This window comes from Pteropus medius, unplaced genomic scaffold (assembly GCF_902729225.1).
Source record: "Pteropus medius unplaced genomic scaffold, Ma_sr-lr_union100, whole genome shotgun sequence".
NCBI classification, from domain to species: domain Eukaryota; kingdom Metazoa; phylum Chordata; class Mammalia; order Chiroptera; family Pteropodidae; genus Pteropus; species Pteropus medius.
The window spans coordinates 1-13,507 of record NW_024347871.1 but is presented as its reverse complement, the minus strand read 5'-3'; the positions used below and the strand labels follow the sequence as shown (position 1 = coordinate 13,507).

The following is a 13,507-nucleotide window of genomic DNA, read 5'->3' as shown; positions in this document are numbered from 1 at the left end:
ATATGATTCTTATTTTTAAATTTGTTTGTGTGGTGTATCACATTAATTGATTTGCGTACGTTGAGCCATCTCTGTGCCCCTGGGATGAAGCCTACTTCATCGTGGTGTATAATCTTTTTAATATGTTGCTGTATTTGTTTTGCTAGTATCTTATTTAGGATTTTTGCATCTGTGTTCATGAGAGATATTGGTCTGTAGTTTTCTTTTTTTGTGTTATCTTTACCAGGTTTGGATATCAGAGTGATACTGGCCTCATAAAATGAGCTTGGAAGAATTTGAGGAGAACAGGTATTAAATCTTTGAATGTTTGGTGAAGCCATCTGGTCCTGGACTTTTACTTTTTGGTAGGTTTTTGATGATTGTTTTAATTTCCATACTGCTGATCGGTCTATTTAGATTTTCCAATTCTTCTTGATTCAGTCTAGGAAGGTTGTATTTTTATAAGTACCGGTCCATTTCTTCTAGGTTATTGAATATGGTGTTATATATTTTTTCATAGTATTCTTGTATGATCCTTTGTATTTCTGCGGTGTCTGTCATAATTTCCCCTCTTTCATCCCTGGTTTTGTTTATTTGTGTCCTTTCTCTTTTTTCTTTAGTGAATCTAGCCAGGAGTTTGTCAATTTTATTAACCTTCTCAAAGAACCAGCTCTTTGTCGTATTTATTTTTGCTATTGTTTTTGTGTTTTTAATTTCATTTATTTTTACTCTAATTTTGATGATTTTTTTCCTTCTGCTGACTTTAGGCTTCATTTGTTCTTCCTTTTCTAGTTTTTTTGGGTTTTTCCCCACCTCTTTAATTCCCTCCTCCCATTTCTACCACTGACCTATGGATGTTGCCATTTTCCCTTAAGACCTGGATCTCTGTAGGTGGGGCATCTCCTCCCACATGCTCATGGTGTGCATCCGGTGCCTGGCGCACCCAAGGTATGGTCTGTGGCTCCACCTGCGGCATGAACTCAGGACCTTCTGTGTGTAAAGCAGACACGCTAACCACTACACTATGGAGCCACCCCCCTTTTCTAGTTTTTTAAGATGAGGTGTTAGGTTGTTTATTTGGGCTCATTCTTGTTTTTGTAGATAGGCCTGAAATGATATGAACTTTCCTCTTATGACCACTTTTGCCATGTCCCAAAAGTTTTGATATGTTGTACTATCATTATCATTCATTTCTATGTATTTATTGATCTCTCTTTTTATTTCTTCTCTACCCAGTTATTCTTCAGTAGCATGTTGTTTAATCTCCATGTATTTGTGGTTCTTTCCGCTTTCTTCTTACAAGCGATCTCTAGTATCAAAGCATTATGATCAGAAAATATGGTTGGTATGATTTCAACCCTCTTATATTTGTTGAGGCTATCTCTGTGTCCAAGTATGTGGTCAGTCCTTGAGAATGTTCCATATACACTAGAGAAGAATGCATAAGCAGCTATTTTGGGATGAAAGGCTCTAGACATACAAAAATTATGTTCAGTTGGTCTAATGTATCATTTAAGGATGTTATTTCCTTATTGATTTTCTGTTTGGATGATCTGTCCATATCTGACAGTGGGGTATGTAGGTCTCCTACTATGATAGCGTTTTTGTCCATTTCTCCCTTTAGTTCTATTAGTAATTGCTTTATATATTTCAGGGCTCCCTGATTGGGAGTGTAAATATTAATAAGTTTTCTATTCTTGGTGCATGATTCCCTTTATCATTAGGAAGTGTCCCTCGGTATCCTTCTTTACCTTTTTTATTTTGAAGTCTATTTCATCTGATATTAGTACCATTACTCCCACTTTTCCCTCAATGCCATTTGCTTAAAATATTATTTTCCACCCTTTTTTGAGTCTATATTTGTCTTTGGAACTGAGATGTGTCTCCTGGAGGCAGCATATGGTTGGGTTTTGTTTTTTGATCCATTCTGCAACTCTGCACCTTTTCATTGGTGAGTTCAGTCCATTTACATTTAGGGTGATTATTGAAATATGAGATCTTCTTATAGCCATTTTATCTTTTGCTTTCTGGTATCTCGGTATTTCCATTGCTTCCTTGTTCTTGTGTTTCTGTTTTTGTTTGTTTGTTTTTTTTTTTTGGTTGGCTTTTGTGGGTTTTGCCTCTGGTTCTTCTTGTTTTATGTTATATACTTCGGTTCTGAATCTTTGGCATGCAGTTGCCATTACAAATTTGTAAAGGATAGTTATATATATGTATGTATGTATGTATGTATGTATGTATGTATGTATGTATATATATTCGTCCCTTTTCTTCTGTGCGTGCCTTATTCCCCTTTGCAAATTTGGATCTTTGAATCCTCCCCTTTTCAGTCATTGTTGTCTCAATTTGACCCTATGTGTGCTGAATGTTTATTACTATCTTGCTATAGCAAATCTCTTCTTATTTTTAAGCTTACAATGCCCTGTTCCTTGTAAGGGTTGCACTCCTCTGCTTCTATCTGTCTGCTAGTCGCCTTACTTTTAATTATGTATTTTTTTTTTTGTCATTTTGTTTTAGGTGAGCTGACCCCTTTCAGTATTTCCTGTAGTGTAGGCCTCATAGTGGAGAATTCCCTGAATTTTTGTATGTCTAGAAAGGTCTTTATTTCTCCTTCATATCTGAAGGAGAGCTTAGCTGGATACATTATTCTTGGCTGGTAGTTCCTTTCATTTATTAGTTTGAATATTTGATTCCACTCCTTTCTGCCTTGCAAGGTTTGTGCTGAGAAGTCCAACAAGATATTCGAATGGGTTTTCCTTTATAAGTTACTGTCTTCTTTTCCCTGGGTGCCCTGAGAATTCTGTCTTTGTCATGGATTTTTGATAATTTTAATACAGTGTGTCTTGGTGATGGCCTTTTTGGGTTGAGAGAATTGGCGTTCTGTTGACTTCATGAATTCCAAGCTCCAGCTCATTCCTTAGATTTAGGAAATTCTCATCAAGTATTTGTCTTAAAATGCTTTCTAATCCCTGCTTCTTCTCCTCACCTTCAAGAATGCCCATTATTCTTATGTTTTCCTCTCTTGATGGTATCAGCTAGTTCTTATATTTCTCTTTTATTATTTTTCATTCTTCATTTCTTTCATTATTTTTCATTCTTCGGTTTCTCTCTTCTGCCTTCTGATTTATTTCTAGATTTCTGTCTTTGATATCACTGATCCTTTCTTCCATTTGGTTGACTCTATTTCCCAAGCTTGTTATTTCATTTTTCAACTCTGGCAGTGTGTTCTTTATCTCCTCAGCTGGTTCTTTTTGAGGGTTTCAATCTCCTTGCTAAAGAACTCATTCCACTCATCTAGTTGTTTTTTCAATTCTTGAAATTGTTGATATGATTCATTTTAGATCTCATTGAGTTTTTTTCAGAAGTACCATCCTGAATTCTCTGTCATTTAAGTTGCATATTTCTATGTTTGTAAGCTTATTTTCTGGAGATTTCTCTCTCTCTCTCTCTCTCTCTCTCTCTCTCTCTCTCTCTCTCTCTCTTTCTTTTTTGAGATGCCTTGTTACCTTGATTGTTCATGGTCTGTAATGGACTATTTCTCCACCTGAGCATTAAGGGAAGTGTATTCTGATTTTTTTTTCGAGAAAGAAGATTTATCATATAATGGTCCCTAGCCTGTTGCAAAGAAGGTGTTTTCTTTTGGTTTCCTGTAGGTGGTGTTTAAGCCTCTTGGATCTCTGCTTTGTATAAAGTGTTAATAATTTTTTTTCTCTTCTAGATGTTTAATCACACTCACTACCCTCAGTCTCAGTTCCTGTCAGTGTTTGTGACTGTTTTGGTAGCGTTTGCTCAGATTCCCCTGGGGCTCCACAGTGTTCCATCTGGGAGTTTATGGGGGTAGGGGCCCTCTGGGTTGGGGAATGGAAGCTGTGGCTCAGCCTTGGTTTTGCATCCTCAGCTGGTAAAAATCAACTGTTGTTTCTCTGCCGTCCCCGCTTTTCTGCTGTCCCCATTTCTCTGCATTCTGCCCTGATGACTGGGTACTGCCATTCCCTGCGTGGAGCTCAGAGCTCTCCCAGGCAGGGCTGTTCAGGAAAGTTGCCACACCTTCTCCCCTCTCCCTCTTCCTATCTTCCTACAGGGAGCTCCAGTGGCTGTGAGAGGCAGCTTCTTTTTTTTCCCCCAGACCACCACCCAACACCTGGGGTTCTGACCCGTGGTAGCTCTTATGTGCAGATCTCACGCTCAGACGTGCTGGTGTGCAGTTTGTTTGTTTGTTTGTTTTTGTTATTGAGTTTTAGATGTTCAGCTTATTGTCGTTTCAAAGGGAGAGATCCAGGGATGTCTCTCGCTCTGCAATGTTTCTGATGTCTACCTTAAACATTTAAAAAAGACATTAAAGAATACCTAAGCAAATGAAATGGTATACTTTATGCTTGAATAGGAAGACTCAGTAACATAAAGATGTCAATTGTATCTGCAGAACTGGTCCTGTGGTCTTTGTGGCTGTAGTTGGAAAGTGGTAGCAAGCCAGGACCTGGAGGCCTCGAGGTGCCCAAAGGTGTGCAGTCACAACAGAAGCAAAGGAGCGCTAACAAGCCACTCACCCCTGGAGCCACATTAACCTTAGCCTCCAGAAACCTTTAAAAAAATTATGCATGTGTGGGTGGCTGGAGGGTAGGTAGGGGGGAGACACTCTACAAAGATAGTGGAGTTGGCTGATTACTATAAGCTGTATTGATCCCCTATAAAAAGATAATGGGAATCTGTAACAGATTATTACAAGCTGTTATTGACTAGTGTGAAAGCCTCTGCAGTAGCTCATAGAGAAGCCTTTATCTCATGTACAGTAGGATGGATAGAGTTGAATTGCAGCTAAAGACATGGTTGTGAGGACGGTAGAACTCTTTAGAGATGTTTAGACACTCATTCAAGGCAGACCTGTGATGTGAGTCAGGGCTAGTGGGGAAAAACTCAAGATTCTGCAAACTGGGACAAAGTCATCCTGATGGATGCCCTCTGGACCCTCTGTGGTCACCCTTCTCTAATGATGATTAGCTCTTCCACTGTGCCACAGATGTTGCAGAAGCCTCACCCCTATGGTACAATGGATATTCCACTTAGGAGCTGCCCCCACGTTCTTTCCTTAGCCCAATAACTAGGGCTAAATCCCAACATCACCCAGCTGGGGACACAATGGAGTTAATAAGGTAGAAAAGAGACTTTACATAAAAGTAATTGCAAAAATTTAGCCAGCATGTACATGTAGGAGCCCAACATGTAGGAGTTGGATTTTGAGGGTATTCGTTTGCGAAGTCAAATTAGATAAGTGAAATTTGATTGGTTTGGGGATACTTTCTCAAGACATGTGTTTATCAAGTACCCCAGGGTGTGAAGCAGTCTCACTGCTGGGGTGGCTCTATATGGACTGGAAAAAGCAATGACCAACCACCAACAAGGTAGACATGATTTAGTTGCTCTGGTAGCTGGTAGAAAATAGGATAAAGAGGCTGAGGGAAGTTGGCATGTGAAATGGAGATATTACGTAAGGCCACAGGGTCATGTTCCACAGAGGGTCCAGAGAACACCCTTCTTACTCAGTGTATGTGCTAGTGAGATGAGTTGGCATCATGAAGAAGTTTGGTAGTATTGTCCTCTATAGGCTGGGATGATGGTAGGAAAGGTGATCATTAATATCTGTGGGGAGGGTGCGACCTCGAAGAATTAAAGGCAAAGTGGTGGCATTTAATTCTTTGGATCTTGGAGGTCACAATGACTATAATGAGCTTGACTTTCAGGGAGCTGTGGAGAAGGTGTCTCTAGAGTCAGAACCCTAGAATAGTTGATATTGAAGGATAGTCAATATTGGTGTTGCTTAATATCTGTAATTTTAAAAAGCAAGAATTGAGAAAAGTGAGGCTGAGGTTTGTTGCTCCCATAAAACATCATAGTTCCTTACTCCATTGCTAGAACTGAGCCAATTTTCAGATTCAAACCCCATTGATTGAAGAGATGTCCATATCCCCAAGAGGAAGGATGTGGAACATGATGCAAGGAAATTGTTATATATTACAGTCCTATGCAAATGAACCTAGAGCCATTTACTCCGGTGACTATGCTGGAGAAAGGGGAATAACTACAAATCTCCAGGTTTATTGGACATCATGTTTGAGATGATATTGGTACCCACAGTATCAATCAAGTCCACACTATTATAATAGGGGCTTTCAGAGGTCAGGTAATAAATGGCATCCTGGTCAAAGTCCAGCTCAAAAATGGGCCACCCCTCAGAGCAACCTAGTATGTAATTGGGTATATTAAATACCTTGAGTTACCTCCCTATTCTCTGAGTAGATGATTGGCATTGATAAACTTGGCAGTTTGAGCAAAGCTCACACTGGGTCCCTGGTCTGTGGAGTAAGGACTCTAATAGTACGGAAGGCCAAAGGGAAACCTCTGAAACTGGCCCCACCCTGGCCAAAGCAGAAACAATGTTGTGTGTCAGGTGATGGGTCTTATGGAAATTAAGCCCACCATTAGAAACCTGAAGGATGCAGGTGTGGTGTCTGTTTTGCCTATTATCTCCATTTAATTCAACAATCTGTCCCTGCGGAATCCTGACGAATTCTAATAATGAATGAGATTACTTCAGACTTAACTCAGCAGAGGTGCTGATTGTGCTGGATTTGAAGAAAATTTAAATAGCTGCTATGTTGGATTTGATACCACTGCTAGAGCCGATTAATAAGGCCTCAGGCATATGGTATGCAGCTTTTGATTTGGTGAGTGTATTCTTTTACATTCAAATTAGAAAAGTGGATGTGGGATGATATTCATGTAGGATAAACCATAGTATTTATTTATAGTTTACCTCAGTGCCATTTTAACTCTCCTGACCTCTATAGTATAGTCCTTAGAGATCTGGAGCCCTTGAACATCCCATTACATTCCAGTATAATTAGTTCATTACATTGAGATCACATTGATTGGATTGGATGGACAAGAGGTGGAAAGTATGGTGGAGGACATGGTAAACAAACAGGCACTCAAAAATATGGAAGATAAAACTTATGAAGATTCAGCGTGTAGGAAAGGATTCTTGGAAGATGGCAGAATAGAATGTACTAGGAATCCTGTCTACCCACTGTGCAGAGAAAGTAAGATAACTGTAGTTAGGCTCCCTCTCCTCACCCATAGCTAACTTCCCAGGGGAAGAAACTCAGCACTTCTCCCCTATGTAACCAGATGCCTGGTACGTGTGCATGGGCTTCCATTATCTAGCAGTGTGACACTATTGCTTTACCTGTGTATAAAAAAGCACTGTCACATTGTAAGATGGTGCTGTGCCCTTGCTGGATAAACCTGCCGCCCTGTGAGGATGGCTGTGCCCTTGCTGGAATAAAGAAGTAGGCTGCAGTGGCCTGTGGCTCCCTGTGTTTTCTTCCAACTGCCCAAGTCTTGTATTCCTTACCCTGGAACCACAAATCTGCAGCAACACACCCACCTAGACAACAATTATACTGGCAAAATCTGTCTGATGTAACTATTTCGAAATTCTTGAGTCTATTAGAAGGCACGTTAACTTCCATGAAAAGAGTTGAACAGAAAATCGTGGTTAATTACAGGCAATTTCAGTGCCTTGTATGGCAGCATCTACCACCCTCCAGCCCCATGGGAAGCAGCCATGCTCAAGTTTTCGGAGCAGCTTGCACACAGCTTGCAGGAGCTACGGTGGGCCATAAAAACCCTTTCCACCAAATATAAGAGATCTATGCTCTGATATATGATTACTGCTTTTGATGGCAGAGGTGTAGACAGAGAGGTAGGCTGCCATTATTTAAATTTTCTTTTTCTTTTTTTTCTCATTACACTTTGTTTAATGGGATCTCAAAATGCTGTGACATATTTTTGGTCAAGTTATTTCCATTAAAAACTACTGATTTAAAAACTAATACCTTAAAAACTGCCACACACAGATACACACACAAACAAATGGTCCACAAAACCTTCTCCTTCTGAAGGTTTTACTATGCATTGTGATCATTAACCAGTCTTTTACTATTAAACTTAAATGGCCATTTGAGACAAACAGTTCTGAGACCGTTCTTCCACCACTGGCAGGTATTGAGGATAATATTCAGTTAGCCTTCTAAGCTTTCCGGGCAGACTTGGTGACCTTGCTACTCTTTGATGACACCCACAGCAATTGTCTGTCTCTCTCATGTCATGAACAGCAAAACGGCCCAGAGGATAGACAGAGAAGGTCTCAACACACATGGGCTTGACATATCAACAATGGCAGCATCACCAGATTTCAAAAACTTTGGGTCATCTTCTAGTTCTTTCCCAACACAATGATCAATCTTCTTTAGCTCAGCAAATTTGCAAGCTATGTGAGCTGAATGACAATCCAGCATAGGTGCATATCCTGCACTGATTTGGCCTGGGTGGTTCAGGTTAATCACCTGAGCCATGAAGCCAGCTGCTTCCATTGGTGGGTCATTTTTGCTGTCACCAGCCACATTGCCATGATGAATGTCTTTGACAGACACATTCTTGACATTGAAGCCCACATCATCCCCAGGAAGAACTTCACTCAAAGCTTCATGGTGCACTTCAACAGACTGTACTTCAGTTGTTACACTGACTGGAGCCAAAGTGACCACCATGCCGGGTTTGAGAACACCAATTTCCACTCATCCCACAGGGACAGTACCGATACCACCAATTTTGTAGACATCCTGGAACGGCAGACACAAAGGCTTGTCAGTTGGACGAGCAGGATACAATCCACAGCTTCAAGCAGCGTGGTTCCACTTACACTGCCATCTTTATGGGTGACTTTCCATCCCTTGAACCAAGGCATATTAGCACTAGGCTCCAGCATGTTGTCATCATTCCAACCAGAAACTGGCACAAATGCTACTGCGTCAGGATTGTAGCCAATTTTCTTAATGTAGGTGCTGACTTCCTTAATAATTTTCTTGCATCTCTTCTGCCTGTAAGGCAGCTCAGTGGAATCCATCTCATTAACACTGATAATTAGTTGTTTTGCACCCAGTGTGTAAGCCAGAAGAGTATGCTCATGGGTCTGCTTATTCTTGGAGATACCTGCTTCAAATTCACCAACACCAGCAGCAGCAACCAGGACAGCACAGTTATCCTGTGATGTGCCTATAATCATGTTTTTGATAAAAGTCTCTGTCCTGGGGCATCAATGACAGTCACACAATATTTGCTGGTCTCGAATTTCCACAGGGAGATATCAATGGTAATACCATGCTCATGTTTAGCTTTCAATTTTTCCAAGACCCAGGCATACTTGAAGGAGCCCTTCTCCATCTCAGCAGCCTCCTTTTCAATTTTTTTGATGGTTCTTTTGTTAATCCCACCACATTTGTAGACCAGATGACCAGTTGTGGTCATCTGGTCTACAAATTGCCCACATCTATGTGTCCAATGATGATGATGTTGATGTGAATTTTTTCCATTTCCATTTTGGCTTAGATGTAGCATTGGTTTTCATGGCACCTGTGTTCTGGCAGCAAACCTGTTGCAGAAAAGCTATGTCAATTTTCATTGCCATTGTTCCAAGCTCTCCCATCTGACTGAAGCAACTTTCAAAGGATTAAAAGGACAAGACATTTTTCACTGTTTGTTCCTTTGGGAGCAAGACACTTCATGTTTAGAATATGAAAATGCAGTTGCATGTATGAGTGAACCTAGGGAAAGGTGTAGGCTTGGAAAAGACCTGGGAAGAGCTGGGTTACACCTTGGGCTGATTCGTATAACACAGCCTACAACAATAAAAAAATAAAAACAAACAATAAACTGTAAGCATGGGAAGAAACTGATTTCCAGAGTTACCATATTATAGGATTCAAATGTGCAATTTTTAATAAAAAAATTACAAGGTATACAAAGAAATAGGAATATATGGCCCATCCACAGAAAAAAATTAATAGAAACTGTTCCTGTGAAAGATCAGATGGTAGACTTATTAAACAAAACAACTATCTGAAAGACGATCAAAGAATGAAAGAAAGACATGGAGAAAATCAAGAAAATGATTTATTAACAAAATGAAAATATTAATAAAGAGATACAAAACATACAAAGTAAGTGAAAAGAAATTCTGATGCTAATAATGTACAGTAACTGAAATAGAAAAATTCTCTAGAGGGATTTAAGAAAAGATTTGAGTAGGAAGAAAAAAAATCAGTGAACTTGAAGGTAAGACAATCGATACGATCAAGTCTGAAAAACAGAAATTAAAAAATTGAAGACAAATAAACAAAGCCTAAGAAAGATGCTGAATACCATAAAAAGTACCAACATATACATCTTGGGAATCCCAGAAAGAAGAGAAAGAGAAAGGAACAGAGAGATTATTTGCAAAAAGATTTGCTGAAAACTTCCCCAAATTGATGAAAGACATAAAGAATAACAAACTCCAAACATCCAAGAAGAATAACAAACTCCAACTCGGATGAAGTCAAAGCCACATCAAGACACATTGTAATCAAACTTGAAAGCCAAAGCCCAAGACTTTTGAAAACAGAGAGAAGTAACTCATCACATACAAAGGATCTTTAAGATCACTAGTAGATTTCTCATCAGAAACCTTAAAGGCAGAGGAGTGATATAGTTAATGTACTGAAAGAAAAAAAAAACCCCTGTTAACTAAGAATTCTATACCCGCAAAATAGTCCTTCAAAAGCGAGGGAGAAATTAAAATATTCTTGTTTCAGGAAGCGACACCTGACAGAGGAATTCAGATGCTCAGACGACTTTGTTAGAGGAAGGAGAATTTATTAGGCTGGCGGAGCGCGTGGGGTAACAACTCCCTGCACGAGCTCACTCTAGTTAGATTTATTACAGTTTCTATACTCCTGCAGTGTCCATGCAAGCGGCACGTGATTCCTTTGTCTGAGGTTTCGCATATGTCTCCTTACTCAGGATAGGGAGGGGTAACTTCAGGTTGGGAGTTTGCAAGAGGGGAGGAATTTCCAGACCACTGGTCTTACAGGTCTTTTGTTTTGTAGAACCTGCGACCTTGGCGTTATCAGCACCATTATAGGATTCTTGAACAGAGAGACGGGACACCTAGGCTATAAGCAGGGAGCAGCCCTTATTGCTCAGCGGATTCCTATCCAAAGGCTGAGCTCCAATTGCAACATAACAAGCAGTTTTACACAGTCTTGTTATTCCTACGCAGCTACAGAGATAAGGAAGAACATTAGTTGGTTGGCAAGCCATGAATCAACAGATGTGAGCTGGAGAGTCCTTGAGATGGGGGAGGTAGCTATGGGAAAACATGTTAGCTGGAGAGCACTGGGCAGAATGAGGGGAGGGAGCAGTTTTAACCAGCTGAGTCGGTTATTGCTGCAGACCCTTTCCTTTGCATTTTTACAGATGCCTCCTCTCCTCTCTCATTCCCAGGTAAACAAACGCTGAGAGAGTTCATTGCCGCTACACTTTCCCTACAAGCTATGCAAAAGAGAACCTTCAGATTGAAATGAAAGGACACTAGACAGTTACTCAAAGCTGTATGAAGAAATAATATAGAAATAAATATATCAATAAGGGTAAATACATGGGCAATTATAAAAGTTAGTATTACTGTAACTTTATTTTGTAACATTACTTTTTATTTTCTACATAATTTTAAAGATTAATACATTAAAAATAACTATTAGTCTAAAAGCCAGTATTATTGTAACTTAGGATTATAACTCCATTTTTTGTTTCCTACATTAGTTAACAGACTAATGAATAAAAAGCAATTATTAGTCATGTTTTTGAATATAATGCATAAAGGTATAATTTTCTAACATCAATATGTGAAGTGGGATGGAGCTATATAGGAGGAAACTTTGTATGTTATAAAAGTTAATCTGATGTAAATAAAAACTAGTGTTATAACTTTAGGGTGTTAAATGTAATCCTCATGGTAAACACAAAGAAAATATCTATAGAATAATGTATACAAAAGTAAATGAGAAGGGAATGAAAACATTTAACTAAATAAAGAAAAATAAAACAATAATGAAGGAAATCAAGGGAAAATAGTTATCAGGCATATAGGAAACAAGTAGCAAAATTACAGAAGTTCCCCCTCATTAGTAATTATTATTTTTAAAATTTTATTATTAGTTTTAAGTATACATTACATTGATTAAACATTTATATAGTTTATGAAATGATCCCCCTGATTCATCAGTAATTACTTTAAATTTAAATGGATTAAACTCTCAATCAAAAAACAGAGGTTGGCAGAATGGAAGAAAAAAGATGATCTAACTACATATTGTCTACAAGAGACTGACTTTATCCCAAGACACAAATAATTTGACAGTTATAGGATGCAAAAAGATATTAAATGCACATCATAACAAAAATAGATTTCAAATAAAAAGTTTAAAAGAGACAAAGAAGAATGTAATATATTAATAACATTTTCAATAGATCAAAAAGATGTAACAATTATAAACTTTTATCATTTAATAACAGATCAACAAAATATATGAAGCAAAAGTTGACAGAATTAAAGGGAGAAGTAGAAAGCTCCACAATAATAGTTGGAGACTTCAATATCCCACTCTTAATAATGAATAGAACAATTATACTGAAGATAAGTAAGAAAATAGAGGACTTGAGCAACACCAAAACCAGCTAGGTTTAATAGATATATTCAGACAGTCTGCCCAAAACCAAAGAATAATGCACGAGATGTTCTCCAGGTTACATCATATTTTAGGTCACAAATTAAGTCTCAACAGAATTGAAAAGATAGATATCACACAAACTATCTTTTTCAACTATAATAGGATGAGGTTAGACATTAGTAACAGAAGGAAAACTGTAAAATGCACATTTGTAAAAATTAACACGCTCTTTAAAAAACAGTGGGTTGAAGAAGAAATCACAAGGGAAATTAGAAAATATTTAGAGACAAATGAAGAGGAAAATACAAAACTATGGGATGCAATGAAAGCAGCACTATGGGGAAATTCATAGCTGCATATGATTACAGTAAAAAAAGATCTTAAATCAACAATCAAACTCTACAACTTAATAAAATTAATGAAGAGAAAACTAAATCCAAGGCTAGTATAAAGAAAGAAATAATAAATGTTAGAGCAGAGATAAATAAAATAGAGTAGAAAAACAATCCAAGAATCAATGAAACAAAAAGTTGTTTATTTGAAAAGACTGACAAAATTGACAAAACTTTAGCTAGATTAATTACAGGAAAAAAAAGAAAACTTATTATTAAAATAAAAATGAAAGTGGTGATATACTACCTATTATATAGAAATATAAAAGATTATGAGAGTACTATGAACAACTTTATGCCAACAAATTGGAAAACCTAGATAAAATGAATAAATTTCTTGAAATATAAAATCTAGCAAGAAAGAATCCAAGAAAATATGTATTGGGATCCGCATAACCCATTAAGTCATAAATTGGACAGGCCCTACAGTAGTCCATCATAAGATGGAAATGGTACACCTCGTTTTGAACCTGAATCACATGTTAACATCCACCAGAAAACATCCACCCCTGAAGAGGCCCTGAACAA

General features: G+C 38.2%; 2 pseudogenes; both read right to left on the bottom strand.

Annotated features, from left to right (window-relative positions):
* Positions 1–2,981, bottom strand: part of LOC120615894 (tRNA-uridine aminocarboxypropyltransferase 1-like) — a 54,885-nt pseudogene extending 51,904 nt beyond the window's left edge.
* Positions 2,982–8,099: 5,118 nt separating this feature from the next.
* Positions 8,100–9,416, bottom strand: LOC120615899 (elongation factor 1-alpha 1-like; annotated as a pseudogene).
* Between the last annotated feature and the right edge of the window lie 4,091 nt (positions 9,417–13,507).